Here is a 17,475-nt window from a genome sequence, read left to right as displayed (position 1 = left end):
CCATTGTATCTAGTACTTTACATATTGTTCATATTGTAATCTTAAATTACTTTTAAGCAAGCAGTTAGTGCTGCGTATGACATAAAGTGATTTGGATGTTCTGAATGTTACAGTGAACGGGCAGGTAGCAGTATGCAACCCGGCTGCTGTGTCTACCAGCTATGTCCACTACTTCATGCGTCTTGGGCATCTACAAGTGTAAATGCATTCAACTTAATTTAGTTGGATTGAAATCCGATGCATTCTATCCAGATGTTGAAAAGCATGAATGCATCTGTCTCTCCACGACACATATGTAATCTTTACTCCTCCCATAGTGATACTACGCAGGCTGTTCTCACTGTTTATAGCTATATCTACGAAAGAAGGTTGTCCTTGAAATTTGTTTTATGTGGGAGTTAAAGGACATATCCTGTTTAATGATAACGTCACTGAGATTCCTTACCGTGGTGCTGGAGGCCAAATTAGTGCCATCCACACTTATTATATCATTAGAAAATGTGTTTGGGGCCAAGTACTATAACATTTGTCTGTGTTTAACATCAAAAAGTTGCTAGACATCTAAGTTTTTAAGTCCTTAAGGCATGCTTGAAGTTTAGCTAATTGATTGGTTTCTTCTGGTTTAGTTAGATATATATAATTGGGTATCATCCGCATAACAATGAACGTTTATAGAGTGCTTCCTCATAATATTGCCTAAAGGTAGCATATATAAGGTGAATAGAATACGTCCAAGTTCAGAACCTTGCAGGACTGTCATCGAGGATTTATCGTTAACATGTACAAATTGAGATCTCTCAGATAAATAGGACTTGAACCAGCTTAGTGCGGTTCCTTTTATGCCAATATAATGTTCCAGTCTCTGTAGTAGAATGTCATGATCAACAGTGTCGAAAGCAGCACTGAGCTCTAACAAGACAAGAACAGAGACAAGTCCTTTGTCTGATGCCAATAGAAGGTCATTGGTAACTTTCACCAGTGCCGTCTCCAAATCCAGATAAAAAAAATTAAATGTTAACGTTAAATGTAAAAAGTTGATCTATAGGAGAATAGAATATTTGAAAGCAACACAGAATGCCTGAGAGCTTTATTGCCATATATTTCATTATATTTTGAATTGTCCCCTAGCGGTAAATCTTTCCCAGGGGAGGAATACGAAGCCCCGATTAGTATGTTGAAACGAAACCTATATTTACGTACACCCAATGTCAAGAATTAACTTACATTTTCAAATCAACTGTGTAACTTATTTTTGACGTAAAGGTGTTTTTAGTTCATTTCAATTTACAAACAACTAAGTAGAACAGACAGAAACAGCGGTGCTCAGAAAAACACCACTGGCCGTTTAACCATATTTTGTTTTAAGAAATGACAAAACCAGCAAATGTATAATTTTTCCTGTTAAAGCATCATCCACAATCTGTCTGCCTAGCTCAACATCTCAGCCCAGCTGCAACACTTTGGATACACAGTCACACATGTCATCGTCTGTAGTTCACAATTCCTCCCAGGAAAGCAAACGTGGCGACGGTTACTGTGACAGTGGTGGAGCAAATGCTGAAATCTCAGGGCGAGTCAGTGGAGCGAAGTGACGAACGGAAACTGCAAAGATAAGGCCTCGGCTTTACAGACAGACCCATCGTTTCCTTGAACCAGTGAAATTAATGTAAATCAATCTCAAACACTAGTATATTGAGCCTATTGTCATGGAGTGTGCACCTGGCTTATGGTAAACACACACACACACACACACACACACAAACACACATACACACACACCACAATAAGCTGAACTCCAAAGTACTCATGAAAGTTGTGTGCCAGTTTGTCCTGTGTCCTACAGCCACAGTTAGTCATCTGGTACTGATTAGGTTCTAACTCAGTCATGTAAAATCCCCATCTGTACTCTCTGCATATGCAGGATGCAGTGTAAACATGACCACATACTGTTTAATCAGTAGTGTTTTGACAAGTTGTCATACACTAACTGAGTTTCAAATGTCATTCAAATATGTGTGAAACTCCTGCTGATGGAGATCACTTGTCTCGGACAGCAGACTTTTAAGGAAATATGACTTCGTTTTCATGCATTTCATCATCAACGTTTAAAGGTGACATATTATAAAAAAATAGAAACCAGCTTGCAATGGGATCACACCAGCCATGAGAGCAGCTGGCAATCATTTTTTTTGTAATATGTGTCCCTGGCGTGTCGGACCCCCAAATTGTGAGAAGAGGCCATCCTCTCTCTTTGTCTCCCACTCCATCTATCAGAAAACCTGTGTAACAATAGGCAAGCAGTTTTTATATGAGTAATCAGTAATTTTTTTATATCATCAAATTCCATCATGTAATTCCAGCTTCAGTCATGTTGGCATGGTTCAGGACAAAGTCTTTACCAACATGCTGCTGCCTCATTGTCGTGTCACTGGTCTGATGTTACTAATGTGTGCTCAGGATTACACATGGGGACAGCTGCTAACGTTACAGTTATCACTATACTATTACTTTGATATGTTTATCAGGTGTATCTCTAACTAATAACCTGACTACTGCTTCATATCTTCTATTGTTTCATATCGTACTTTCCAGCTCCACATCCTGAAAGTTACTGTCAGTGTTTACATTACATACTCTACTGATCCGAATACTCGGATCAAAAGAGTATCCGATATGGGGAGTAAACCAGTTGAAGGGCCAAATGGGCCCATTGTTGATCTCATGCTTTCAAAATATGGCCCTGATAGTTTAAAACATTTACAAGAATGGTGTGATGAATGTGGTTTCCCGACAGGAGGGTCGTTAAGTAGGGAAACTAGGCACAATACTCCAATGTTATTTTATACTATTTTAATTCTGCTATTTTATCTGCTATTTTTATACTATTTTCATTCTGCTATTTTATCTGCTATTTTATACTATTTTGATTCTGCTATTTTTATAATGGTACTTCAGACTCATTTACATCAACACTGTGATTATTGTACTGTAAATGCTCTTATTCTGTCTATTGTTGTACTAATTGTTATATTTTTGCTGTGAAGCACTTTGTGCTATACAAATAAAGCTTATTATTATGCTTATTATGCTTATTATGCTTACCATGATTATTATGCTTATTGTTATTGTTATTGTTATTATTATTATTATTATTATTATTATTATTATTATTATTATTATTATTATTATTATTATTATTATTATTATTAAATGAATTAGGATTGAGATGCTTTTTATATCCAGAAGGTGGCAGTAATGCAAACGGCAGCTGCCGTAAAACCCCAAAGGAGAAGAAGATTAAAATCTCTCTGACTGCACATGCACAACTTGACTGCAACGTTTCCCTCCAAATCTTGAGTTCATTTTGGCGGACAAGTTGCTCTTGATCTCGGTTGGTCTCCGTTTTCTGAGTTGAAGGAGTTAGTGTCACTCGTTACATTGATGTTATCTATTCTTTGTAGCATTTTCATGTTGAAAATGATTGTATTTTATTTGTGACACAAGCCATGTTCTATATTTTTTGTTTGTGTAGTTTGAGCAGGTTAGCTGACGTAGCTAGCTAATTTAACTGCATGACCCAGCTTGGTCTGCTATTATCCCGCAGAGGCCCGCCAATCCGTTAACTGCCATTGTTTACCACTGTGTAACCATACCATAGTCGTATGTAAATATCATCGTACAACTTTATATTGAGTGAATGAACGTTAACGTTACTCTCTGAAGGCAATAGCAACACTGTTTTACAGGCCGTTCAACGCCCGAGTCTGTGCTGGTTTTGCACGTCTGTGTTAAGCACTGAATAGGCCGCTTTTGTAACATAGTCTCTAATTTTACCCTCGTGTTCCTGTCTGTACTTTCAGATATCAGACAGGCTTCTTTTAACTGTAACAGAGCTGTTGAAGTTACTGCTGATACAAACCCGTTATCTTCCTGCTGCTGCATCATATTAAAAGCAACGACCTGGTGAACCAGCAGGAGCCTTTTATTGTAAAGAAGTTTGTATGTCTGTTTGTATGTGAGTAAAAAAGTAAAAAAGTAAATCGCAACCTCTTTTGCAGGTGAAGGATAGAACTGCTCTTTAACGTTGTATGTGTCTTTGAGCACATGACCTTAAAGTTATATGTAACTATATTAACTGTAAACTAACCTTTTGTTTTTGTATTACATTTTCTTAAATGTGCTAGACACAATTTGTTTTACAATGTTTAGCTAAAGGGGCTTTAGTCTTGTTTTTCCAAGTGTGACACAGACAGTTAGGGCCATAGGCCCAGGGATTAAACTGGGCCAGGGCTAAACCCGGCACTGTCAGGTCTGATGGTCAGGTCTGATGGTCAGGTCTGATGGTCAGGTCTGATGGTCAGGTCTGAGTGACTCACAGCGGGTAGAATAGATGAGAAATGGCAGTGCATAAAAAAAACTATTAAATCTGTTTGTATTTTTCCAAAAGAAAAGGAAGGAAGTTAACCTATATATTATGATATGTAGTATGACGTACATTGTCTTCATCATGATTATACGTGCCATTTTATTTTATTTGACAAACCTCATAACTTTATGTTGAGGCTGAGCTCCAAAACGAACTGAAACGGTAAACAACTCACTTTACTTTAGCGTTGGTTGGAAACTGTGCGTGAACGCACTTCGGAGAGGTTAAGACAAAGACAGGAGCAGGTACACAGTGCATGCTCTCAGCCTACACTGCATGAATTGTATCTGGAGATTCTGTGTGAGAAAGGAAACCCTTTTTAATATTGCAATAAAGTAATGTTAACATACAGTGGTGGAAGAACCCTAACCCTCTACTTAAGTCAAAAGTAGTAATACTACAGTGTACCAAGTCTGTTACAAGTAAAAGTCAAGTGAATTCATGATTTGCAGTTCAAAAGAATGTGTTAAGGGGCCTGTCTATTATATACTGTATCATACTTGCTGTGATAGTTTATTATACTTGCTCTATATGGATCTGTATCTTTAGCCAAAGAGAAGGTTGTTCATATCATATTTTCTTTCAAAGTAGAATAAACTGTCTTTCTGTATTCAACACAGATGCACACTGGGAAAGGTTCCCATTTCTGGACCTGTGTCATAGTTATCCGTGTATACTGTATGCACTCATCTTCAGTTTCAAAGCAGTACGGCACCTTCCACTTATTTGTGGTGAATTTGAAAGTTTACTTTGCACATTTATTTAGTAGAAATAATTAATGTCATCAGTACATGTCTCTCTACTGTTGAGATGCCATCCATTTCACATGCTTATATAAATGTGAGGTGTAGTATGTATGTGCAGTTCAAAAGTATTTTTGTATTTCTTATTTCTCGCTTTAAAATGAAACTGTTGAAAAGAGGAGGGAGTGCATCCTCAGGGCCGTTTGTATCTACCTGAATAAAGAACCGCACATCCTCTTCAAAGAATACCTGGTCTGTCATTTTTATATTTTATTTTCTTCCTGTATTAAAGCAAATCTTAAAAAATAATCTTGTTACTTTGTTATAATGAGCTTGCAAGCAGTTTATTTACACTTTTTTGCAAATGTACAAAAAATACAATTGTTGACATAATGCAAACAAGAACTGAAAATATCTTAGCTTAGTAATAGTGAAACAACCAAGCATTTATTTGGATGTTGAATGTTCTGAGAGAGCAGAGCAGGGAAAAACTAAACCTCAGAAAAATAACCAATGGTCTGGCAAAGTTTTTGAGAAGTATTCTTATACGTGACAAGTGAAAGGACGTTGGATTGAGAGACCGTCCTGCCAAAACCAGGCTGACAGTGAATGGATATTTTGCTGACTATTTAACACCAAGCTGCACCAAAAACAACTGCCAGGAAGTTGGCTCGTCAGACCATCTTGCATACTGAACGCGTTCACAATCAATGTTTGTTAAAATGTGAAATCTCAGTTTTCTTCCCCCCACAATGCTAAAGTGAATGTTGACAGCGACAAGTGTGTTGTTTGATGGTTAGACCTTCATGCTGTTACAAAACATTGAAAACGATAAGACTGCTGTATTGTTAAACCGTCATATCAACAAAGTTTTGTTAGATTTTTGTGCTGCATCAAGGCAGTTTACAAACGTTAGTGTTGGACCGTGCTGCACCATAATGTTGCCAACTGAAAGGATGGTTTATTATATGTAGGGCTGCATATAATGATTGTTTTCTACGAAAGAGGAATAGGACCACATGAGAAAAAGTTACGGGTTTCTGATCAGACGTGAATTAAATTTTTTTGTTTTGAGAATAAAATAAGAATTCTGAGATTAAATTTGTTTAAAGATTAAATTTGATTAAATAATTCTGACTTTAATCTCAGAACTCAAAACAAATTGTCACATCTGGTCAGAACTCAACACATTTTTCACATGTGGCCCTAATCATCTTCCGTAGTTTTTATTAATAATTCAGGATAATAAATATTACAAATAAGGCTTTAAACATATATATTCTTTATTTATAGGCTTTAAATACTTGGATTTATATTGAACTGTTACACAGCCTAGATGTTTGACACACACTCTGTGTTTCTCTTTCTCTCTTGCATTTTATGCTGTTTAAAATAAAGACTTTTCTAATATACATTAAATATAGAAACTCAATTTCAGCTCTTAAAATAACGCCCCGCCCTGAGGAAGGATACTGATGCAAATGATTGAATTGGTTAGATACAGATACAGATGATGGTGTACTCCGTCATCCCTACTAGCACGTTACCTCTGTATCTCTTCACAACAAATGTTTTCTTCTCTGGACTCTGTAGGTCATTCCTTACAAATGTACCTTTAAAGGCAAATAGAGTGTATGTTTACACTTCACAGTTTATGCATAAATACTGAGCAAACCTTTACAGTCCTAAATAATGAACTTGTTCACATTAATTTCTTCGTACTTCAAGCACAGGGCTGTGACAGCTCGACCCTTCGAAGGTGCTTGCAACTGCTCAACACTTGCTCGCTTGTCAAGTTGACTTTTGTGACTTTGGTGGCGGGGAGGGAAGAGACAATGGCTTAGTTAACAGTCCTCACGTTCATAAGTTGTTCATTTCACCGTTCACCCAAAACATGCGCACATTCAATATGCACAACATTTATTGGTGATTTTACGGTAGAGGTGCAGCTAAACTTGGTTATAAGACCAGAAACATCAATCAGAGCAGAGATTTTTTCGGGAGGGGGCCTTAAAGGGACAGGCGCTAAAACCGAGCGTTTCAGACAGAGGGTGAATATTCAGGCAGACAATATGAAAAACAATGTTTTTTGTCAATGTGGTTCAATATGTAATAAATGCTAGAATTTAAACTTAAAACAATGAACATTATCAACAGAATGTGAAGAGGTAACAGTGAATGAACGGACTGACTTACACAGTGTGATAAAATACACAGTCAAGTATATCAACACTAGAAGAGAGATGTATAGCTGTAGAGAACAATACACAATATAAATAATACACTATAATACTCTACAACTTAGAATACAATAAATGTGACAAACTACTACAATAATAGAAATATATATACTAAAATATAAACAGGTTAACATACTAAAGTTGTTTTTTAATAACTGATGGTTTTAATGATTGATGAGTTCAGATTGTATGGACCCAGTAGTCGAGGTGAAATACTGCCTCCTATTTATTTGGAGCAGGCGGCTCTGAATTACACATTGAACCTTTAAAGCATGTTAACATATTCTTGTAGAAACCCAAAATACAGTTAAAGTAAGTATAAACCTGGAAATTAGCATTATATGTCTCCTTTAAAAGCAACACTTTGTAAGTTCAAAAATAAATTTCCAAATGAAAAGTCTACAGAAAGTACTGGTATAGCAGACCAGTCGTCGGTAAAATGCAAATCTATGTGACCTCCTGAAGAGGGAACCACCAGATCAACACATTTGTCAGTACTGGGCAGCAATGAAGCTGAGAAAATAGCCTCATACAGTGTTTACCCGGTGAAAGAACATCATTTATCCAGGTTATGACATTTCAAAAGTTCACTGTTGACATCACTTGCTCTCATCAGTTGATCTCTTTAATGATTAACATGTGAAAAATGTTCTGGGACTCTGGAACTTTCCTAAGCAAAGAGAATTAATGATGTATTGTTTACACATCAAACATAAATGTTTCATTCATTTTAAGCAAATATGTTTTCTTTTGAGGGTAGCCAACAATGTATCTGTGATGTAGAGCTACATGCAGTGCACACGTGGCAGTCAACCGGCTGCCTTATCACATAAACAGCTGTGGAAAACTACAGCACACCAATACTGACCTCTTTGTGTTGAAATGTATTGGGGACATAAGGGCTCAGATCTTTCATTTCAACATACGATGTTGTAGGCAATGCAAATGGGGGATTGGTATGCGGTAGATAATAAGGGCAGGTTGAACGCATATCACAATATGAAATTACTCAGCAAAAAATGCACAACGTGGACGGCACAACACATGCACAATGCATCACATGCACAGCTGCAACACTGTGTCAATCCAGTGATGCCAATATCATGTCAACTGTAGAAAGCATCAGTGCATGTCAGTCAGCCCAGCAATAACACGATCCAATGTCACTGCCCTAACATATGTAACATTAACAATGGTAGCTAAAGATAATATACCAACCTTACCTTTTTAGATGTTTAATTTAACGCTGCATATTTTTCAAACCAAGAGTTTACAAGAGTTAATGAGTCAAGTTCAAACCATCATGACTGATTCTAAGCATAGGTTGAAGCCATGATGAAACCATACACCTCGCTCGCTCACTTCGCTCTGCATCGGTCAATCGGCTCGCTGCTCCCACACTCAGAGTGGGACCCAGATTCCCCTCAAATAGGCTTCAAAAGGGTGGAACGAGCTCTCCATTGATATCAGATCAGTCGAAGGTCTTCACACCTTCCGTCGCACACTGACATCCCACCTGTTTCGACTGCACCTCGGCCAATAATACATTAAAAAAATCGCATTTATTCTGTATGTTGCACTTACATTTGTTTGGCTTTATTGAAGCTATTGTTCTGCACTTAAAGGATTGTTCCTATTTGAAGCTAATGTATTTCCAAGATTCTTGCAGTTCAGAGTTGTATCCTCATGATTGTTTGCACTTATTTTAAGTCGCTTTGGACAAAAGCGTCAGAGACAAGGCAACGACTCGTCTTTTTGTTTCCTCCTCCGTGCCGACATAGGAATGCTTTGCCGGGAGAGGAGCATGCAGGGGCTTCGGATGGAGCTTCAGTTAGCAGCTGTGGCAGTTTGGATTTGTCACAGCGGGCTGGGGAAGCGCTGCTTACCATCGATTAGTTACCATAGCATGGTCATCATCTAGCAGACAGTGACAGCGCCTCCGAATGCCTCTCTGCCTCTGGCTACATGGAGCGTTACAGCCCTAAAACAACTAATGTAGTATCTAGAACAACACTTGTAGTATATAGAACAACTAATGTAATATGTAAAACAAAGGCTGTAGTAAGTAGGACAATAACTGTAATATGTAGAACAATACCTGTAGTATGTAGAACAATACTTGTAATATGTAGAACAATACTTGTATTCTAGAACAACACTTGTAGTATATAGAACAACACTTGTAATATGTAGAACAACACTTGTAATATGTACAACAACACTTGAAGTATATAGAACAACACTTGAAATATGTAGAACAACACTTGTAATATATAGAACAACACTTGTAATATGTAGAACAACACCTGTAATATGTAAAAACACATTTATTGTTAGGCCAACACTTCAGCTTGTTGCCTTCATCAGGGTAAAGTTGATTTATGGAAATAAATCTTAGCAGATCCAGTACTGTTGCATGATGATGTAAAGCACCTCCAACTACATGCTATGACCACCTTCCTACGCCTAGCTTTGTGATTGGTACTGACTTTTACTCAGTATAGACCAGTAACCACATGTTATGGCCATTTAAAGACATGTAGGTGACTGTACTCCAGTTGTTGTGTTCTTTCAAAACAAAATGCTCATGTGAAGGAGGACCGGCTACCATGTGTTTAATTGATAAAGTATGTCCAGTATTTATTTATGATGCAGTTGTGTCTGCAATAATGAGCTCACAGACCCTTGGGGAGAGAATCCAAGCACAATGAAAAGAACAGGTGTGTTGGGAATACTCCAGCACAGACTTCTTAAGCATACTTCTGACTTGGTGAATAATGGAGTGTGTGTAAAGGAGTGTGTGTACACACACAAAAGCACAGCAGGGATCACTTAATTGCCTTTAATAGTGAAACACTGTACTCAGTTCAAAGATGAATCCCCTGTTCTCATGTGATTAACAGGTAGGAGTAATTACTCATGTGTTAAAGTAACGCTACAGAAACTCTGTAATGTGGTCTGAAATAGTCCAACAGATATTATTAATTCGAGTAGGCTGTACAATAAATGATTAAGTGTTTTGTCATTGTCATCAACGTGGACCCTTTCTACACCTGAATTGAATAACATACCACTGTCTGGGCTGTTTATTAGTATGAATGCTACATAAAACAGATTGCTGCTGTTCCAAAAACATTACATTTTCCTAAACTATCCAACAAAACTAGTTTTGGAATTAAGTTGAAAAGAATAAAATACCCTGCAGTTGTTCATTCATGCTGCATTCTATATGTAATAACACCTCAACCCATTCACCAAACACAACTTTTGGCTGATTATGATATTCTAATCTTCAACATCAGAAAATAAGCACAATAAAATGTGTTCCTAATGTCTGAATTCCCACTGTATCAATAATAATAAAAACCACATCATCCGTGTTGAAGAAGTAGCCCTGTGTCTTTTTCCTTTGCAGTGAGCCCCTCTGGCTAACAGCATGTTTCTCACATGCTCTTCATGCTCAACTCATCCAATAAATCTGTGCAGCAATGGTAGACATCTGGAGAATCTGGCACCCTCTCTGTCCATGAAAATCTGCGCTCCGTCTTTAACTGCCCACAATACAACACAGGTGGTCTTTATTGTTCATGCTGTCTTCCTTTTACTGGTTAGAATTCCCACTTCCTCATATTTCTTTCATGGACTTTTTCAGCCAAAACCTGAACATTATGATGGCAGATGGGTAAATAGTGACGATCAATGATCCTGCTCCTGTACCTACTCAGTATCAGCCGACAGTGGAAACACTATGAATGGATGACTGTAGGGAAATGATCTCACATGAAATGAGACTAGACCAGATTTATATTCTGTAGCATGTTGTTTGATTAGAAGAGCGTATCTTGTGACAAAAGCTTGTAAACTCAGTATAAGATACAAATAACGACCAAGTGTGACCGCAGAGACCTGGGGCTGCTGACAGGATTTCAATTCATATGCTACACTGGACCTGCAATGGAGCTGCTATAGTGTCACTAATGTTATGTCAGTAACATAACAACATGTCACTAATGTCAGTAAGTGTATATGTGAATCCTTAAGGCTGTAAGTAACTTACACACACTGTCCAGCTGGACACGACAGCCAGTGTACACTTATTACGTATTATTTAGTTTAGGACAACAAAGAAAGCAAATATCAGTATCAGCTTCTCACGAAGCACCAAGAAGACATTAACAGGCTTTACGGTCCATTTCCTCTCTGCTCTGATTGACAGCTGTCTGGACTCATTCACGTCCATTCTCTCTCTGCTCGTCACTCTCTACACTAGTCATAAACACAGTGCAAAAGTCTAAAGACGTAATATAAATTACATTATTTTAGCTCGTTTCGTTTTCCCATTCAAAACGTCCTGAGCAAGTGGAACAGACTGGCATGTATCACTGGAGCAGAGCGGGCCTTCATGCAAACAAAGCCAGCTGAGCTAACGAAGGAAGAAATACACTTACTCACATCCAACTTTCCAATCTGCTACTGTCGTGATTTAACTGGCTTCAAATAAGCTTCACACATTCTCTCTCTGTATTATATAATACAACACTCGGAGGGCCTACAATAGAGCTAGCCGCTGCTAAGCCGCAATAACCGCAATAACCGCAATAACCGCACAACATGCTAACGTGCTACATAAACTGTAAAACAGCATAAAAATGGCAAAACTTGCAGCTTCCTAGTTTGAAGTTGAGTCACAGACAGCCATTACAGATTCAGCCTGACTGCTTTAGTTTTTGAAGTTAATTTGTTGTTGCTGTGTACTGAATCCAATCTGAAGTCCAATTAACTGACGGAATAGTTCCAGCTTTAGACAATGAAGAATTTACAATTGGAGTATTTATTGATTTCTCAAAAAAAGATTCCTATCAGATCATCTTCTTCCCATTCTTATGGCCAATAATGCCCTTTAAGTTCTTAGGTGTTATCATTCATAATCATCTTACACTTCGGATTGGTACTTTTGTATTCAGTTGTTATTCACTTCCCATTTCCATTTCCAGTTTCTTTTAAACTAGCTGACTGACTGTTATCACACCAGATCTGTTTATCTTCTATATAGTCAGTTCTACAGAACTCAGTTTTCAACTAGGTACAGAGGCCCAGTTATATGGAACAGTTTTTCTCTGTCACTTTGTAGTCTCTCATCAGTTCAGATTTAAAAAAAAAAGATTTTAAACAACTTATCTATCTCAGAGTACAGAACTATGTACATGAGGTATGACACCGTGATGAAAGCAGTGCAAATATGTTTTTTATTGTTGTTGTTTTTTTTTTTCTTCCTTGGTCTTTTGATCTTTAGTATTTATTGTTTGGATATTGTAAACTTTTCTGTTTTTAAATTGCTGGTAAACATATACAGCCGTCTTTTATTTCTATGTTTCGTGGGTTCCTTTTTCATTAATGTTATTGTATACTTCCTATCTAATGTTTCATTTGATCATATACACAAATATAGAACTACATAACCATGCTGTGTGCGCAGGTTGGAAACTTTTCTTCTTCTTTTTATGTGACAAGAAATTTGACAATTTTAACACTTAACTAATTCACAATTTTCACATTAAGTTTGGTTTAAAAATGAATGATATGAATTAATGTAGACTGGCCCTAGCTTCTTTCCCATGATTACATGTAATCTCCACTTTTCCCAACCCACACACACACACACGGCCATTGGGAGCAATTTGGGGTTCAGTATCTTGCCCAAGGACACTTCAACATGCTGACTGCAGGGGCTGGGGATCGAACCACCAACCCTCCGACCAGTGGATGACCACTCCACCTCCTGAGCCACATCATGTCATTTTGCTATCTTTTGTTTCTGAAGTTTTCAAAATAAAGTTAGAGAGCGTAAAAGAGAAAGAAGACAGAGTCAGCGGAGGAGAGCATTTTATGGCCTCTCTGACAGGGCTCAGTGCAGAGGGAATAGTTTTGATAAAGAGCAGGAACACCCTTCATCCAGAGAGCTTTCGGAGGAACTGGCCATGCACATAACACATAACATTATCTCTCTCATTTAAGAGCTGCTGAAATGATAATAGCCGGGCCTCTGAACCTTCACAGGAGAAAAAGCATCTCAATGGAGGAAGTTCTTTTTCATTGAATTGTGTTCCTTAAAAAACAGCCTGCATCTTGTTGTAGCTTCTTGAATGTGACAGCTTGTCAAAAGCCCAAATGAAAACATGCTGAGTGTATTATAAAATCACTTAGTCTTTATTTGCTTTTAGAGCTAAACAGGCAGATGTGCATAGCAACGAGTATCTGTAAAAACACTGGATTGAGTCTCTGTGGTCGCTGGGATCACAGCCTGAAGATTTATTTCTGCAAGACTTCAGTGGATCCTTCCAGCACTACATCTAATGACATTTAATGGCAAGAAATTAACCGTTTGGATTTCAAAAACATTTGATTTGGTTGTCGTTTTTTTTCAAAATATTGTGTACTTAAAAATGTGTTAGGACTCACAAGCTGGGTGAGACCAGCCGGTAAGGATCCATGGTAATATCTTATGAGCCCTTTGGTAATTTACTTTTGGAAGTGTATTTTTCCACTCTGTTCTTATTTTCCATTACATTATTACACACACATAGGAAATACACACAAGCTGTCTCCCCAGCCATGAACCTCACCGCACGTCACTGCTATAGACTGAGCTATTGCCGCCCCCATATCACTCAAAAAGATCCAGCACAGCTACTAAATGGACCTTGAGTTGAGATATTGCTTGTGTTATTGAATAAATAACGACAATACATTTGTATTTCGTTGTACTCATCAAAGGTTCCTTAAGCATCTTCCAGACGTCTTTGAATGGAATACAAGGATCCAGATGTCCCTCAGTCAGAGAATGTATCTCAACTATTGTCTGTTATCTATTTCCCATAATGTAGAACAGTGGTGCTCAACCTTTTTGAAAATATAGCAATGTGTACTTGTGACTCCTCATCACATTGTGACTTGTGAGCTGTTTAAATGAAGATTCTTTTTTAATTTTCAGCTGGATTCATCTGAATTTTCCTGATGATGGGAAATTATCAAATATTTCACAAGAAAGTGCATGAAAGAAATCTTACTTTTTCTTTTGGAATTCATATCTGACAAATGTTAAAATGTAGTTAAAGTAGAGACAGCTCTGACAGATAAGCACCAGTACTAGGCAGTGGCCACATCAGTAAACACATGGATGGGAATGCAATGGCAAGAAGCCAAACAAAAGTGATTACATATTTTAATATAGGCTCTGAATTTGAGAACGACTTTTGCATGTGTTCTGACAATGTGTGGGAAATTCTTGCCGCTCTGGAGGCCGGTCAGCAGCGGGGACTGGGGTCAGCAGTGGGGACTGGGGTCAGCAGCAGGGACTGGGGTCAGCAGCAGGGACTGGGGTCCGCAGCGGTCCGGCAGCATCGGGGACTGCAGAACTGGAGTCTGCAGCGGCCGGGCAGCCGGGAACGGGAGGCTGTTGTGGCCCGGCAACAAGAACGGGAAGCTGTCGTGGCCTGGCAGCAGGAACGAGGGACTGTCCTGGCCCGGCAGCAGGAACTGGGGTTTGTCGTGGGCGAAAGGTGAGGACCCAAATGCAGAGCGGCAGACAAAAAGAGAGCTTTATTTATAAAAGCTTAAAAATACAAAACAAGGTCAAACGTAAAGTGAAAACACACACCGGGATGACACGAGGGAACATGAGGAAGCACGAGGAAGCACGCCAGGTAACATCAAAGTAATATGGATGACGGACAGACAAGGAACAATGGCATAGACAAGTATATATAGACAGACAAAAATCACAAGAACGAGACACAGCTGGGGGGAAAAGGTAAAGACACAAGGGCAGGGCAAATGGATACAGGAGGATCAAATCAACAATCACAGAGGGAAAAACACAAGGACAGGAAGTAAACAAGACATGACACAAGGGAGAGTGAACATTTCAAAATAAAACAGGAAGCAGCAAACCAAGATCATGACAGAGTGGAGCTAATCAGGGCTTTAAGCTTAGCCCCGAGCCGTATCCAGGAATCCTCAGGGACGGGGAGGAGGGGCGTCAGCAGCAGGACAATGAGTGTTGGTATGCATTCGTGCACTGGATATGTCGGTATGTTCTGGACCGAAAATCATTGTGTCCATAAGCTTCCATGGCTTCCTGGATTTTGTAAAGGGTGAATATTCTTTCTGCCACGATGGGGAAGTGAGTGGAGCCATTGTACATGTGGTGGATGGGGGAAATAAATAAGGAGGCCAGTACAGGGCTTAAAATGCATAAACGTTTAGCATCAAGTTGTGTATAGTAGCAGCCACTAATAGGGAGCTCACAGGTACTAACACTCAGGGGCTCCGACCTGGTCTGGTTTCTGGACCTACTGCAGAGATTAGGCTTAAGTGTGCACCTTGGAGCTCATCTTGACACCTGGCGTGTGGTTCTGTTGGCCCAGTTGCATAAGTTAGCACCCAAGCTAAAAACAAGCCGGTGGTACTAGCCTTAGCAGGCTGTCTGAACTGGGAAACATAAAACTTAAAAGTTGAGCATGTGATGGCTATATTTTTCACCTGATTGAAAAAAGTAATTATAAAAAACAACCAGGATCTTACATTCTTGTGTATTCTTGTGTTATCCCTTCATAATGCCATATATAGGTTTAGTTTAGCACCTAAACACCCACACTACACCTGACTGATGACTACACACATAATGCTTTTCTTGTTTTGAGTTATCATTAATAAATGATTAATTCAAATTTTACTGTGTGGACCTTCCTTTGTTGTTATGGCCTAAACAATTGTGAAATGATGAGAAGTTTTGGGAAACAACAAGATAAATTGATGTGTTGTAATTGCACGAAAACTTTCTTTTAAAAACTGAATAATTTGACATCTAGTGATGACCAGAAAATAACTCATGACGTGAAAAATGTCTTGTTATAACGTTAAAATGTTTATGAATTTTGAAAAATCAAGACTTTTCGCAATACTTGGAGCAACTCAGCAGAATGGGGCAACCTTGTTTAAAACTAAGATACATTTGGTTGAAAAGGGATTTATTATGGTCTACATATCGCCACCTTCTTAAACTAATGGCCTATGTCACATTTTAAAAATGTTCAGGAAACAGAAAAAACTGAACCAAATATAGACGATATGATATTTATCAATTATTTCACACAAAACGGCTATGACAAGATATGACTATTGACATACAAATAACACTATATGTCAATTATATAACATAAGAGAATTAAATTACTTAGGCCAATGTAAGAACATGGCGTTGTGACTGAGGCAATTTTAAACCTGACTTAGGCCTGATTATTTCTGGAGAAAGTGACTTAGGCAAAACAGTGCACTGCTTTTATTCCCACTACTGTGACAGACCATGGGGAAGGGTCTGCCACAAACAGTTTAAAATTCTAGTGGAGCACACAGAGACCGTAGATGGCCCTTTAATTCAACAAAGCAAACTCAAAAGTTACAACTTAAATCACTCTTAGCTAAATCAAACAAAGGGCAGGTCAATCAAACACTGAGGAGGTTTGTGGCTCTCCTCACGTCTCCCTCCAGCTCTTCTTTGCTGGGTTTTTAAATTGTAACTAACCTATTTTCATTTAAGACTTTTCATTCTCAGTCATCTTGATTGATGCCTAATTATGTTGGAAATTGTCGAAGAACTGATGACACTGGACAGGCATGACATGTTTCATGGACTGCAGATGATGTACAGTCGGATCTCCAGCTTTTTTGCCTGGTCTGATGCTCAAGGAGTAAGAACCATTCCATTTCAGGAATTCCTCATGCTTGACCACCTTCACATGGTAGTGTGATGGTCTGATTCTTGCAGTCTGGAGTATGATCATGTAGTCGGGTGATGATATCCGTTATCATTTTGCATTCAATGGTACTATGCATGCTGTCACCCTCAATGTGTGTGTGACCTGCAACAAGGTACTTTTGTGTTATTAGTACCCTGTATTTCCTAGCAAGCTCAGAAAATGCATTTGCCACATTTGCATTGCGGTTCTGATAACCGCAACCATCACTCCACACTACTATCTCCTTGATTTCTGGATGGTCTTTGAAC

The sequence above is a fragment of the Cottoperca gobio genome, chromosome 22 (assembly GCF_900634415.1).
Source record: "Cottoperca gobio chromosome 22, fCotGob3.1, whole genome shotgun sequence".
Taxonomy (NCBI): Eukaryota; Metazoa; Chordata; class Actinopteri; order Perciformes; family Bovichtidae; genus Cottoperca; species Cottoperca gobio.
Note: the sequence above shows the minus strand (reverse complement) of the source record.